This window comes from Pongo pygmaeus, chromosome 23 (assembly GCF_028885625.2).
Source record: "Pongo pygmaeus isolate AG05252 chromosome 23, NHGRI_mPonPyg2-v2.0_pri, whole genome shotgun sequence".
In the NCBI taxonomy this organism is placed as follows: Eukaryota; Metazoa; Chordata; class Mammalia; order Primates; family Hominidae; genus Pongo; species Pongo pygmaeus.
In genome coordinates, this window is record NC_085931.1 from 27,673,036 (window position 1) to 27,685,560 (window position 12,525).

The 12,525-nt window shown below is 50.7% G+C and overlaps 1 long non-coding RNA gene across 1 annotated transcript; it reads right to left on the reverse strand.

The window, feature by feature from the left end:
* Positions 1-1,413: 1,413 nt before the first annotated feature.
* On the reverse strand, positions 1,414-11,756 carry LOC129023468 (uncharacterized). Its single transcript, XR_008496810.2, has 3 exons — positions 11,546-11,756; positions 5,799-6,054; positions 1,414-2,865 (listed from the first exon to the last, which is right to left on the reverse strand). It is a non-coding gene; the product is annotated as an uncharacterized LOC129023468 (long non-coding RNA).
* Positions 11,757-12,525: the final 769 nt, after the last annotated feature.

The following is a 12,525-nucleotide window of genomic DNA, read 5'->3' on the forward strand; positions in this document are numbered from 1 at the left end:
GTCTCAAAAAAAAAAAAAAAGGTTAAAACAATAATAAAAATGGAGATTTTAATAGCGCCTCCCTCACTAAATAATCCCATAGGATAAAGCATGTAAAACTTCTGCCAAAATGCATGATACATATATAGCAGGCACTTAAGAAAGAACAGCTGGTATTATTCTTGTTATTATTGCAACTATAGTCGCCAAAGACTTTGTAAGTACAATCTACCAGAATAAATTTCTTAAGGCTAAGTTTCTTAAATGTAACAAATAAATTCCACTATCACCTTTGAAATTCATTTATCAGTCCGCTTGGTTTATTTTCCCATGTTCTTTAGGTTGAAGGGAGAAATGGGAGATGTTTGACAGAATTTTTTTTTTTTTGATGGAGTCTCGCACTGTAGCCAGGATGGAGTGCAGTGGCGCGATCTCAGCTCACTGCAACCTCTGCTTCCCAGGTTCAAGCAATTCTCCTGCCTCAGCCTCTCAAGTAACTGGGACTACAGGCACGCACCACCACGCCCAGCTAATTTTTGTATTTTTAGTAGAGACGGGGTTTCACCATGTTGGCCAGGATGGTCTCGATCTCCTGACCTCGTGATCCATCCGCCTCAGCCTCCCAAAGTGCTGGGATTATAGGCACGAGCCACCATGCCCGACCTTGACAGAATTGTTTTCAGAGAGTTCCACTAAATTTGGCCTCACCAATAGGTGGGTGTACTCTATTCGGATAAGGACTAAGTCAACCATTATCTCTGTATTCCTTTGGGTCCAGCAATGTCAGTCACAGAGTAAGTGCTCGAAGAAATGTTTGATAAATGAAATGGAATCCATCTGAAGCCCAAGAGCACTTACCTTATATAAAGCAGAGCTCAGGGAGCCTCGCTGGGAGGTAGAAGGTGGAGGAGCCATTAACCCCATAGAAATCTGAACAGGAAATGCTCAAGAAGATGGTATGCTGGAGCTTCTGCCCTTTGGAACCCCTGACCTGCAAGAGGCAACTCCCAGAGCTTCCCTAAGATAAAAGTTTTAACTGGTGCCTCAGCCAGGGAATCTGGGTTTGGGAAAAAGACAGCAATTCAAGCTGGCTGTCTGACCAACCAACATTAAGGGATAATTTTTTTTTTTTTTTTCATACAGAGTCTCGCTCTGTCGTCCAGGCTGGAGTGCAGTGGCACGATCTCAGCTCATTGCAACCTCTGCCTCCCGGGTTCAAGTAATTCTCCTATCTCAGCCTCCCGAGCAGTTGGGACTACAGGCACCTGCCACCACGCCCTGCTAATTTTTCTATTTTTAGTAGACACGGGGCTTCACCTTGTTGGTCAGGCTGGTCTCAAACTGCTGACCTCAGGTGATCCACCTGCCTCAGCCTCCCAAAGTGCTGGGATTACAGGCTACAGGTGTGAGCCAACACCCCACCTAAGGGGTGATTTTATTGGGTTATCCTGTCTCTGGAGAAGGAAACGGGCTACAGTCAATGAAATTAGCATTCTAAAAGCAAGAGAATCTGTAAAGTAGAAAAGGACCTTGAGATGGGTGCATGCGTTTTACACAGGAAGGCCCAGACTTGGCCCAGTCTGGCCCAAGACCACCTAACTTGTCAGTAGCAAAGCTGGGATGAATAAAAGCTCAGCTTCCTGACTCCCTGTCCCCAGTTCTTTCCACCACTCCAGCCGGCCACTCCCAATCCCTCTGCTAAGCCAACCCACCTACAGACAGTGTCACTGTCCCTCATTCCCCGAATCCCTTACTCAATCCCCCACAGCCTTTCCATTTTTCCTGCCTTCCTAGCGCTATAGGGTTGGCTGGGCAGAGTGCTCAGAGACCAGCAAGCTGGGATGTGGGGTCTTCCCAAGGTGGTGCAGGATGTTTTGGCTGCTTAGAGGAGGAGCAGGGCAGGCATCTGCAAAAGGCATCTGCATTTCTTACACAGTCCCTAACTGCCAGGCCCAGTGCCAGATCGCAGACCCTTTGTCAACAGAGATGCCCTGGCTTTGTAAGCCAAGAGGGAGGCAGAAAAGATCCTCTAGCAACACAGACTGGCCTCTGGGGGAGGCGGAAGAGGGAATTGTCTACGAAAGTTCTCATTTAAACAAACAAACAACAAGATGAAAATAATAAGCTAGACAAAGAGCCAAGGGGGAACAGCAAGCAAACTCTTGAAATTGCACTGTAATGAAAGCATAGCTGCCTTCCAGATTCTCAAGTGCTGGGATGGGCTGGAGGGATGTTTACTAACCTGGTCAAAAGACATCAGGGCAAATTAAGCTGCATCCCAGTCTTGCCTCCAAACACTTTAGCATGCAAATGAGACATGCCAAATTTGCATCTGGGGCATGAAGGGGACCAATAAGTAACCTGCACAGGTCTTGGGCGTTTGGTGAGAAGAATCCAAACTGGCCACCGTGAAGGGAGGCACTGGGGAATGCTGAGCAGGGGGTGGGATGGTTATCTTGTTTCACCAGAGACGATTTTTTTTTGGTTTGGTCCAGGCCGATCTCGAGGCTAGGAGCTAGCTGACTAGCCCTCCAGGACCTTGCCAATTCACATATGAGAGTACACCAGACTTAGGCCCAGGAAGATTTACATCAGTTTGTGCCAGTATTAACCCCCGGAGATGCCTACCCAATCACAGCCATTGCGCCAAGGCAAGGAAGGCGTTGCCAGGGCGTTTGCATGACAGAAACTAGCATATGGGCTCAAGAGAAACCTTTCTGGGCAGAGGGAGGGAGGGCCATACCCACATGAATCACTCTCTGGTGGTTTTGCTTTGGTTTCAGAACCTGTGGCTAAGGCAGAAGGACCAGTAGGGCCCCTGGCCGCGTTGATTTTTCTCCTCCCAGCTGCTTCTGTCTCTCTCTCAGGCTCCTGGAAACAAAACAGCTGAGCAGATAAACAAGTCACCACCTGCTCCCTCCTCTCCCGTGACACCGCCCCGTCCCCAAGTCCCACCCCTTCTTCTTGCACTCTCTCCCTCCATTCCTCCCTGAAGCCAAACTTCCGGCAGCAGCTGCAGCTGCTCTCTCCCCTCCCGCGCCTGCCTCCCCAGCACAGTCCCCTGCAGCAGCCCCTGCCTCACCAATGGCAAATGAGGAACATGTGTACAGAGCCCTGGGCTCTCCCTCCTCCTGAGGCCATTTCCAACAAAACACTTGTGCTTTCTGAAAGTTAGATGTGGAGCTCTGGAGTCCTCAAGGAAAACGGGTTTATGGCATCCGCCAGCCCTGGAGCCAGTGAGTGTCTGGCCCCTTGGCCCAGAGCCCCACTGCCAGGCACAGGCAAACTGGGAGGAAGGGGTTAATCTGAGCAGAGGAGGCCAGGAGGGGCCCAGCTCCATTCCCGACTGCAGAGGACGCTCATCCCCGGGATGGAGGTCAGCGGGAAGCAGCTCAAAGAGGCCAGGAGGCCAAGGCCCAGTTTAAAACCTGAATGAAGGCCACCTTTTCAGTAGCATGCACGTGTGTGTGCACACACATGTACACACTCATACACACACGTTACCATGCACATGGTATCCTCTTATTAACAACATTAAGGTTGTCACGACAGACTCTGGGTTTGGTGTCAGAAGCCTTGCATCAGCGCTGTTTAATAAGTCCCCAGTGCCAATGGTAGGCACTATGGAGGCCCAAACTGTTGGGGAGGGGAACGTCAGAGTGCCTCCTCCTAGGGAGGGATGTGTGTGCCAGGAGCTGGGTGATGGAGCTCCCCCAGAGGTTTTCTTGCCAGTTTAGAGTTTAACTCTGGGTTAGTAGGGCTCACCTTAGTTCTGAGGCATGTAGGTGAAGACACTACAATTAGGAAGGTGATGGGGCAGGGGACCAGCCTGTCTTCACTCCCAAGCTTATGTCTGTCTGTCTTCCTTTCTTTCTTTTCTTTCTTTCTTGCTTTTCTTTCTTTCTTCCTTTCTTTCTTTCTTTCTTTCTTTCTTTCTTTCTTCCTTCCTTCCTTCCTTCCTTCCGTCCTTCCTTCCTTCGTTTCCTCCTTTCCTTCTTCTTTCTTTTTTTTTTTTTTTTTTGAGATGGAGTCTAGCTCTGTCACCCAGGCTGGAGTGCAATGGTGCAATCTTAGCTCACTGCAACCTCCGCCTCCCAGGTTCAAGTGATTCCCCTGCCTCAGCCTCCCAAGTAGCTGGGATTACAGGCACCCACCACCACGCCCAGCTAATTTTTGTATTTTTAATAGAGATGGGGTTTCACTATGTTGGCCAGGCTGGTCTTGAACTCCTGACCTCAAGTGATCTGCCTGCCTCGGCCTCCCAAAGTGTTGGGATTACAGGCATGAGCCACCGTGCCTGGCCCTTTTCTTTTTTTTTTTTTTTAAAGAAACAGAGTCGGCCGGGCGCAGTGGCTCACGCCTATAATCCCAGCACTCTGGAAGGCCAAGGTGGGTGGGTCACGAGGTCAGGAGTTCAAGACCAGCCTGGCCAACTTAGTGAAACCCTGTCTCTACTAAAATACAAAAAATTAGCCAGGCATGGTGGTATGCACCTGTAGTCCCAGCTACTCAGGAGGCTGAGGCAGGGGAATCACTTGAACCTAGGAGGCGGAGGTTGCAGTGAGCCGAGATCGTGCCACTGCACTCCAGCCTGGTGACAGAGCTAGACTCCATCACAAAAAAAAAAAAGAAAAAAAAAAACGAAACAGAGTCTTGGCTGGGCATGGTGACTCACGCTTGTAATCCCAGCACTTTGGGAGGCCGAGGAGGGAGGATCACTTGAGGTTAGGAGTTCGAGACCAGCCTGGCCAATATAGTAAAACCTTGTCTCTACTAAAAAAAAAAAAAAAAAAAAATTAGCCAGGCATGGTGGTGTGTGCCTGTAGTCCCAGCTACTCAGGAGGCTGAGGCAGGAGAATCGCTTGAACCCAGGAGGCGGAGGCTGGAGTGAGCCAAGATCGCACCACTGCAGTCCAGCCTGGGCGACAGACAGAGTGAGACTCCATTTCAAACAAAAGAAAGAAAAAGAAAGAGAGAGAGAGAGAGAGAGGAGAGAGAGAGAGAGAGAGAAAGACAGAAAGAAAGAAAGGAGAAAGAGTGAGTAACAGAGTCTCACTCTGTCTCCCAGGCTGGAGTGCAGTGGTGTGACCTTGCCTCACTGCAGCCTTGAACTCCTGGGCTCAAGGAATCCTCCTGCTTCAGCCTCCTGAGTCTATAGGTGCACACCACCACACCCAGCTAATTTTTAAGTGCTTTGTAGAGACAGGGTCTCCCTATGTTGCCCAAGCTGGTCTCAAACTCCTGGCCTGAAGCGATCCTCTTGCCTTGGCCTCCCTAAGTGCTGAGATTACAGTTGTGAGCCACCATGCCCAGACCACATTTCCCCAGAACTCTATCTTTCCTGCTTGTGGACGAGGCAGGGGATGGATTTGGTGTCTGAGAAAGAAAAACACACCTTTAATTTGCTGACTGTCTCATACCTGTCTGCACAGCCTGCCGCTGTTTCGTGTGGAAAGTAGCAGTAACCTGGATAGCTCACAGCTGGGTTTGAAACAGTTAATGGCTGAGTGACCTTGAGCAAGTTACTTGACCTCCCGGAGCCTGTCTTCTCATTGGTAAAATGTTAACAATATCTGGCTCTGACTCAGAGTTAAATTACTCTTTTGTTTTTCAGGTGGAATTAAGTGACAAGGCAAAGCTAATGTAAGATACATAAAACACCAAAAACACCGAGCATTCTGCCGGGAACCCATTTGGTGCTCAATAAAATCATTGCCCTTTTTTTGGTGTTTTGTTGGAGACAAAACGGAAACACCAAATGGCTGGTGGAAGTAGCAGGAAAAAACGAGACCAAAAACCCAGTGGCTCTGAAGAGGTACCTGCAGACCCACTGGGCAGGGTAGAGAGGAGCCCAGTGGGAACTTTTCTGCCAGGAGGAATCAGTGGGCAGAGCTCTTCTTCCCACTTGTCCAGCAGGGCTTCTCATCCTCGGCACCGCTGACATTTGTGCCAGATATTTCTTTGATTTGGAGGCTGTCCTGTGCACTGTCGGATGTTTAGCAGCATCCTCAGCCTCTACTCTCCAGGTGAAGTAGCAAGTTGTCTGCCTCCCGCAGTTATGACCATCAGAATGTCCTGGTGGAGGGGGGCAGAATCACCCTGTGAGCTCCGCTGTAGAGCTCGGAGCCCCACCTCCTTTAGGAGTCTGAGCCAAGGCTGTGTCCACAGGAGGGAGTCATTGAAAGCTGGAGGACTGATACTCACCAATACCTTTCTCACAAACAAGAGATGCCTGAGAAAGACCTGGTCATGTGGCAGGTGGTGAGTGGCTACCGGAAGAAATATGGTGGCTGGGGGAGAGGCAAGAGAGAAGCGGTGCCTGCAGTTGAGCAGGCTGGCTGGAGAGCCAAGGCCAGTGCCCACAAGTGACTCCCCCGAGGGGTGTTGCCTTGGTGGGCTTCCCCGCTCTGGCCTTTTGTCACCTTGTTTGCTGAATCCAGGTAAAATTTTTAACCAAATTGGAAAGCAATTCCTGGTAGTGAGAGTCAGATCTGTCGCTGCCCTTGCTGTTGCTAATGAGCTGTATGACCTTAGTTGAGCCATTTGATCTCTCTGCAACTGTTTCTTGGGCTGTGAAACGTGGGGGTTGGAGTCTCTGATTTCTAAGGTCCTTTTCAGCTGTAAGTTCTAAGGCCTGTGAATACCACAGTGTGATTAAGCCAGCTGGGTGGTGGTGAGGGCCTTGTAAGTTTCGGTCTCACTGCAAGCCTGCGATAGAATTCTCCACGTCTTTGTTAAGAACTCTTGGCCGGGCACAGTGGCTCATACCTGTAATCCCAGCATTTTGGGAGGCCGAGGCAGGTGGATCACCTGAGGTCAGGAGTTTGAGACCAGCCTGGCCAAGATAGTGAAACCCTGTCTCTACTAAAAATACGAAAATTAGCTGGGCGTGGTGGCTAGCACCTGTAATCCCAGCTACTCAAGAGGCTGAGGCAGGAGAATCATTTGAACCCAGGAGGCGAAGGTTGCAGTAAGCCGAGATCGCGCCACTACGCTCTAACCTGGGCGACAAGAGCAAGACTTTATCTAAAAAAAAAAAAAAAAGAACCCTTGTTGCTGAGAAATACTTCAGGAGTTCCTACCACGTGCGACGCAATGTGCTCTCTGCTGTGCATGTGGGGAGGTCTTTCCCCCTTTCTTCTGAGGGCTCATAATCTAATAACAGATAAAAATAATTCCAATAAAAGGCCATAAATGCAAAACGTCTCATCCTTTCCAATGGCTTCAAAGTCAGGAAGATCTGAGTTTGAGGCTAGGTCCACCATTAGGAGTCATTGGGTTACTCGGCTCATTTAATCTCAGTTTCTTTACTTGTAAAATGGGCATAATAACAACTGTGTCACAGGGTTATTTTAAGAGTTAAATGAGATAATATATGGGCTGGGCGCAGTGGCTCATGCCTGTAATCCCAGCACTTTGGGAGGCCAAGGCGGGTGGATCACAAGGTCAGGAGTTCGAGACCAGCCTGGCCAACATGGTGAAACCCCATCTCTACTAAAAATATAAAAATTAGCCAGGCATGGTGGTGCACGCCTGTAATCCCAGCTACTCAGAGAACTGCTTGAACCTGGGAGGCGGAGATTTCAGTGAGCCAAGATTGCGCCACTGTGCTCCAGACTGGGCGACAGAGCAAGACTCCATCTCAGGGGAAAAAAAAAAAAGAGTTAAATGGGCCGGGTGCGATGGTTCACACCTGTATTCCCAGCACTTTGGGAGGCCAAGGTGTGCAAATCACTTGAGGTCAGGAGTTCAAGACCAGCCTGGCCGATGCAGCGAAACTCAGTCTCTACCAAAAATACAAAAAGTAACCGGGCATGGTGGTGCACACCTGTAATCCCAGCTACTTGGGAGGCTGAGGCAGGAGAGTTGCTTGAACCCAGGAGGAAGAGGTTGCAGTGAGCTCCAGCCTGGGCAATAGAGTGAGACCCTGCCACAAGGAAAAAAGAAAAGATAATATTTGTAAGACAATTACCATGGTGCTTGGCACATCATTAAGTGCAAAATAATTGTTAGTGGCAAGTATTTATTGGCTACAGTGCAGCAGGCACTGTGCTAGGCCCTGGGATAGTGGAGATGAGGGACAGGACTCCTGGTCTGGAGCAACTCACCAGCAGGTAGGGAAAGAAGCAGGGAGCAATGACAGTACCCCGAGAGGGCCGTGACAGAGCCAGGTAGGAGAGGCATCGACACGGGGAGGGCAGCAGGCCCTGACTGTGGGGTCAGGCAGGCATGTGAAGTAGTGACCACACTGCCTGTTGAAGCAGGGCCAGTGGCGTTCACCGGAGTTAAGCAGACAGAGCAGTGGGGAGGTGGGAGAAGCTCAGGTGCCAATGAGCCCGACCCTCAGTGCTTCTGCAGAACTGAATGCAGTCAAGCAAGGTGGAGTGTGCATGGGATGATGGTGAGAAATGAGCCTGAAGGTTGGCGTCAGAAAGAAGGGACGTACACAAGAAGTGTTTCCTTTATATTAGACACACTATTTCCCTTTTTGACCTAACCACTAGGCAGCTCGGAACCAAGTTTTAGGTTCAAATGTTGCAGCACTTCCTTGAATCCTGCTTTTCTGATGGAATTATTCCTTAGCCCCAGCTTTCTCTAGACCCTGGACCTCAACCTTTAATCTGGTTTTGGGGTTTCTGGCACTTGTGCCACTAATGATAAACTGCCTTGAATCTTTTTGGATACACTGAACATACATGGTGTGTAAATAAATAAATGAACTATAAAATACAAACATGCACAGGTAAGAGTGAAGTCAGAGCCCTTAGAGTGCGCTACACCAGGGCGGCAGCATCCCTGGTGCCTGGTCAGCGCCTGGCACATCATAGGAGCGCAATCAACAGCGGGTGACACAGAATGACGGCAGAGAACATTTCACCTAAAAGAAGGCTTCTCCACAGAGCACACCAGGACGGACCCCCGGAACCACTGGCTGGCTGTATCCCACCTTCAGGTTCTTGATTGGACTTCTTCATGTATCGTTCACTGATCCTTGTGGCTGAAAGTCTTGTTGCTCCAGCCAGATGGCAAACTATACCTCAAGGACAGACACTTTGTCATATATGCCTGTGTCCCCCAGAGCTGCACCCAGCACAGAGCTGGTCACAAAGTGGCCTCCCCAAATTTCTGTGGCTTTAGCCTAACAAACACCTGCAATTCCTCACAGCTGAACAAAGACGAATGACCCTAATCTGTTCAAGTCAGGCTGGACTCCTTCCACTCTGATCATACATTTGGTTTTATAGAGCGCTGAGCGAGAAGAAGAAAGAACAGCCTCTTACTGGCCCGAGTTGAAGGTCTTTGAGCACATTTTTCTCAACAGCATAATCTGGCTCCCTGACACAAAAGGCAGCGGAGGGAAGGGACAGCGGCTCCTAATGAACAGAGATGGATGGTGGCCGGGCCTCTGCCACCACTGCTGTGCCCACTGGGCAGACCAGCCATATCTCCTGGCTCAGGCCAAAGACTAGGGCAGGTGACACATGGGGTACTCACAGGAGAGCTGTGCTCAGGGCTTCCTGCTGGCCCCGGAACCTTCCAGAATGGCCTCTCACACACTCTCCGCCCTCCCTCCTTCTCTCTGTCTCTCCTGGAACCTTCCAGAGTGGCCTCTCACACACTCCCCTCCCTCCCTCCTTCTCTGTCTCTCTTTCTCTCTCTCTTTCAGTGAAAGGACTCCCTTGGCAAGAGTATCGGGTTTCAGCTGTCTGTGTCCTGGGAAATTACAAGATCTTTCCCCTTTCTCTTTTTAGCTAGGATTACACATGCAGAGCCATTTGGCTCCCCTGGCCTGCCCAGCTGCTGCCGGCCGGGCCGGGGGATCGTGCCAGGCGGCCCAGCCAGAGGTGGGCTGGGTCACAGGGGTGAGCTGCCAGGCCTGCTCACCCACCCCTCTTCTTGGTGTGATCCCCTCAAGTCCAATCCCCAGGGACCTTCCCCGGGAATGCTGAGAGCACCAGCTGTCCCGGCCATGTCAGGCATCTGGCCACCAGGTCTCCTTCCACTCCAGGGGCAACCACCGCCAGAGGGAAAAACGGAAACACCAGGTTATTTGTGATCTGCCTACTCACTCCTCATTTAGAGAGAGAAGCAGGAGGCCAGGGGAATAGATGGGACTGTGGGAACAGCCGAGGGCAGAGGGTGAAGGGTGGCGATCAGAAGGAAAGACGGAATGCCCACACATTCCCTGCCGCTCTGGGCTCCAGCCGTGGAGGAAGCGGGGCTCAGAGGACATTGCACCAGACAGGTCTTGTTTAGAAAATTGGAAAAGAACAAATATTGATTACAAGGGTGCAGGAGAGCGGGCCCTTCCGACATCAAAAATATGTATTCAGCCAGGCGAAGTGGCTCACGCTTGTAATCCCAGCACTTTGGGAGGCAAAGGCAGGAGGATCGCTTGGGCCCAAGAGTTTGACACCAGCCTGGGCAGCATGGTAAAACCCAGTCTCTACAAAAAATTCCAAAAATTAGCTGGGTGTGGTGATGTGTCTGTGGTCCCAGCCATTCAGATGGCTGAGGTGGGAGGACTGCTTGGGCGGGGGAGGCCGAACTATGTTCACACCACAGCATTCCAGCCTGGATGACAGAATGAGACCCTGTTTCTAATAATAAGAGTAATAATAATAATAAAATACATACTCACTAGCTATGACTCTGCTTTACAGGATAATTGGGGCAGTAATGTTCTTGGGTGAAACTGGGTAACCTAATTTGAAAGGTCTGGGAAACATGGCCCAATTTCAGCCTCGCTCGCCACTCACAGGCCAGGTAGAGGTTGCGGTTCATAACATACTGGACACTAGACATCACTAATGCCTTCATTCTACATATGGGAAAACCATGGCTGAGAGGTCACCTGATCTCCCAGGTTCACTCAGAGACTTGGGGATGGGCCGAGCTCCAGAGCCCGGGCCTTGCCCTGCTCCACACCCGTACAATTGGCCAAGTTCCCTGGCCAACTAAGGAAGGAGTGCAAGGTGACTGAAGAAAACAAAAACAAACAGAACTGACACAAAAAACAAACAAACAAAACTGAGTGCAAAAGAAGGAGAATTTGGGGGCCGAGGCTGTGGCTGCAGAGTAGGAGTGGGGATAATCAACGCTGGGCTCCTGAGTGTCTCTGGAAGGGCGGTCCCTGGTGTCCAGAGCACCTGGTGTCCACCTTCCCCTTTCCCCCAGGGCCCCTGTCTGAGAGCTCTTCTACCCACTCTTGGCTGCTGGGGCGCCTGATATTTTCCAAAACACAATTTTCACACCCTTAATAGTGGGCTGGGGAGGAGTCAGGATCAGAGCCTCTAGCTCAGATTTCCTTCCCTGAGAGGATGTCTTAGAAACTGCATGCTGTGCAGAGTCCTATCATTCAGAAGAAACACAAAACCCAAGCTCTGGGGAGTCACGTGGCCACCACGGATGCCCCGGCCTCGGACTAAGCTAAGGGCATTAGCCCCGGTGGCCTGTAGCTACTCTGCAGCTCTGATCAGTCCTACAGACACACGGCACCCCCCACCTGTCACCTTTAGGACCCTCCAGTCAGGCCCCCTTAAGACGCAATGTTCCCCGTGCTCACCTTTGGGGCTTACTCTGCTGCTAAGGAAACAGCATGCAACTTCCCAGGGTTATGAGAAATAACTTTCCTAGGAATGTCACCAGCTGCAGACGCCCCTGTCATAAACTGTCCCAGCTCTAAGCCGCCTAGGGCTTTTATCCCCTCCTCTTAGCTACTCATTACCCAGCTTAATTAGGCCAGGAAATGCTGGCGCTGAGGACACTCTCGGCAGGAGGCAGGGCTGGAGGAGAGATTCTCAGCAGCGCCACTTCCTGAGGCTTGATCTGGGGGCTGGGGAAGGCTGTGGAGGAGGACGGCTGGGGATGGCAGGCTGCGTCCTCCAGTGAACAGCTGCTGGGAATGAAGCAGGGATGCACGCATTTGCTCCCCAGGCCCTCTAGGGAGCTGAGGGTTGCACTTGTTTACGGTAACAGCACCAGATCTGAAGGCCTTGGAAGGCTCTGCCTGCCCCCACCCCAACCCTCCCATCTCAATTAACTAGCTTCACCACCCCGCCCCCACTCTTTCCTAGGGAAGAGGTTGAAACCTCAGTTACCACTCACAATATTTCAGCCCCAACCCTGACATAATCACAGTCAAAGACCCAGCCTGAGATGCCTTCCATTTTCAGCCAGCCCCTGACCTTCACCCTGAACCACCTTGGTCAGGCACAACCTCCTGGTTCTTCACTAGCTGGAACACAGGAATGGGGTTGCCTGCTATAGAGCTGCATGTGCTTCACCCAGTTTTGGAGCTTTTTGCTACAGTGGCGTTGGACGGGGAGTAGCAATGCTGAGGGTTCGTAGAATGGGGTTTATATCAGACAGATGGGAGTCTAGACTGTAGCTCTGCCCCAGGTCATTCTGTGACCTTGAATATGCTATTTCATTTTTCTGCACCTAAGTTTCTTTAGCTGCAAAAATGGGGGTGGTAATATCGGCTTCTTGGGAGGTTGAGATGATCTTATATCCTCATAGTAGACACAGGCAAATGTTCAGTAA